Below are 2879 nucleotides of genomic sequence, written 5' to 3' on the forward strand. Positions count from 1 at the left end.
GGATTAAAAGTAGCCATTGATGATGGTGATGCCCTACATACAGCTTGCCATGGAAAGGAGTAAGAAGGATTGAAGGAAGAGTGAGTAGTGAAGTAGAGTTTCAAGAGGAACACAGCATCTCCATACACCTATCTGAAATTCCCACTATTGATTTACATAAGTATTTCTATCCCTTTTTATTTTCTATTTATTATTAATTATTTGAAAATCCATAAACCAATTTAATCCGCCTAACTGAGATTTACAAGGTGACCATAGCTTGCTTCATACCAACAATCTCCGTGGGATCGACCCTTACTCACGTAAGGTATTACTTGGATGACCCAGTGCACTTGCTGGTTAGCTGTGCGAAGTTGTGAAACATTATATAGAAACCATGGTATTGGCATCCTGTTTTTGGCGCCATTGCCAGGGAATGAAAAGCAATGAATTTTGCAAAATGGAATAACAAAGGAATCACAATTTCGTGCACCAAGTTTTTGGCGCCGTTGCCGGGGATTGTTCGAGTATGGACAACTGACGGTTCATCCTGTTGCTCAGATTAGGTAATTTTCTTTTTATTTTCTTTTCAAAAAGTTTTCAAAATTTTTCTCTTATTTTCGTTTTTCTAAAGAATATTTTCGAAAAAAAATTAATAAAAATACAAAAAAATTAGAAAATCATAAAAACCAAAAATATTTTGTGTTTCTTGTTTGAGTCTTGAGTCAATTTTTAAGTTTGGTGTCAATTGCATGCTTAAAAAAAATTTTTCTAGCATATTTTCGAAAATTCCATGCATTCAAAGTGTTCTTCATGATCTTCAAGTTGTTCTTGGTAAGTCTTCTTGTTTGATCTTGATGTTTTCTTGTTTTGTGTTGTTTGTTGTTTTTCATATGCATTTTTTGTTTATTAGAGTCCATGCATTACAGATTTATCTTGCATATTTTCTTTGCATCAAAAATTTTTCAAAATTATGTTCTTGATGTTCATCATGATCTTCAAAGTGTTCTTGGTGTTCATCTTGACATTCATAGCATTCTTGCATGCATTCATTGTTTTGATCTAAAAATTTCATGCATTGAGTATTTTTGTTGTTTTTCTCTCTCATCATTAAAAATTCAAAAATAAAAAAAAAATCTTTTCCTTTTTTCTCTCAAAATTTCGAAAATTTGAGTTGACTTAGTCAAAAATTTTCAAAATTAGTTGTTTCTTACAAGTCAAGTCAAATTTTCAAATTTTAAAAATTTTATCTTTTGAAAATCTTTTTCAAAAATCATATCTTTTCCAATTTTTTTCCTTTTTTTTGAAAATTTAAAAAAAAATCTTTTTCTAAATATTTTCAAAATCTTTTTCTTATCTTTATATCAAATTTTCGAAAATTCACCAACAATTAATGTGATTGGTTCAAAAATTTGAAGTTTGTTACTTTCTTGTTAAGAAAGGTTCAATCTTTAAATTCTAGAATCTTATCTTGTAGTTTCTTGTTAGTGAAGTAATTAAATTTTAATTTTAAAATTAAAATATTTTTCAATCATATTTTCTTCTATCTTATCTTTTTATCATATCTTTTTCAAAATTTTAACTTTTTCAAAAATTTGATTTCAAAAGATCTTATCTAACTTCTTATCTTCTTATCTTTTCAATTTGATTTTAATATCTTTTTCAACCAACTAATTAACTTTTTGTTTGTTTCTTATCTTTTTCAAAACCACCTAACTACTTTTCCCTCTCTAATTTTCGAAAATATCTCATCCCTTTTTCAAAAATTCTTTTTAATTAACTAATTGTTTCAAATTTTAATTTTAATTTTATTTCTTCCTTTAATTTTCGAAATTACTAACACATTTTTTTTAAAATTATTTTCGAATTCTATTCCTTTTCTCTTCTTCTATTTAATTATTTAATTACTAACACTTCTCTTCACCTCTCTTCATCTAAAAATCCGAATTCTTTTTCACTCTTCCCCCTTCTCTTTTTCTACTAACACAAAGGAATCTCTATACTGTGACATAGAGGATTCCTCTTCTTTTCTTGTTTTCTTCTCTTTCATATGAGCAGGAACAGGGAAAAAGGCACTCTTGTTGAAGTTGATCCTGAACCTGAAAGGACTCTGAAAAGGAAACTAAGAGAAACTAAATTACAACAATCCAGAAACAACCTTTCAGAAATTTTCAAACAAGAGAAGGAGATGGCAGCCGAAAATAATAATAATGCAAGGAGAATGCTTGGTGACTTCACAAAGCCAACGTCCAAATTTGATGGAAGAAGCATCTCCATTCCTGCCATTGGAGCCAACAACTTTGAGCTAAAACCTCAGCTAGTTGCCTTAATGCAACAAAACTGCAAGTTTTATGGACTTCTATCTGAAGATCCTTATCAGTTTTTAACTGAGTTCTTGCAGATCTGTGAGACTGTAAAGACGAATGGAGTTGATCCTGAAGTCTACAGACTCATGCTTTTCCCTTTTGCTGTAAGAGACAGAGCTAGAATATGGTTGGATTCACAACCTAAGGATAGTCTGGACTCCTGGGATAAGCTGGTCACAGCCTTCTTGGATAAATTCTTTCCTCCTCAAAAGCTGAGCAAGCTGAGAATGGATGTTCAAACCTTCAAACAAAAAGATGGTGAATCCCTCTATGAAGCTTGGGAAAGATACAAGCAGCTGACCAAAAGATGTCCATCTGACATGTTTTCAGAATGGACCATATTAGATATATTCTATTATGGTATCTCTGAATTTTCGAAAATGTCATTGGACCATTCTGCAGGTGGATCTATTCACCTAAAGAAAACGCCTGAAGAGGCTCAAGAACTCATTGATATGGTTGCAAACAACCAATTCATGTACACCTCTGAGAGGAATTCCGTGAATAATGGGATACCTCAGAAGAAAGGAGTTC

At 31.2% G+C, this 2879-nt stretch overlaps 1 non-coding gene across 1 annotated transcript; it reads right to left on the reverse strand.

The window, feature by feature from the left end:
* Positions 1-2563: 2563 nt before the first annotated feature.
* Positions 2564-2667, reverse strand: LOC130977924 (small nucleolar RNA R71). The gene has a single exon (XR_009085594.1). It is a non-coding gene; the product is annotated as a small nucleolar RNA R71 (small nucleolar RNA).
* Positions 2668-2879: the final 212 nt, after the last annotated feature.

The sequence above is a fragment of the Arachis stenosperma genome, chromosome 4 (genome assembly GCF_014773155.1).
Source record: "Arachis stenosperma cultivar V10309 chromosome 4, arast.V10309.gnm1.PFL2, whole genome shotgun sequence".
NCBI lineage: Eukaryota > Viridiplantae > Streptophyta > Magnoliopsida > Fabales > Fabaceae > Arachis > Arachis stenosperma.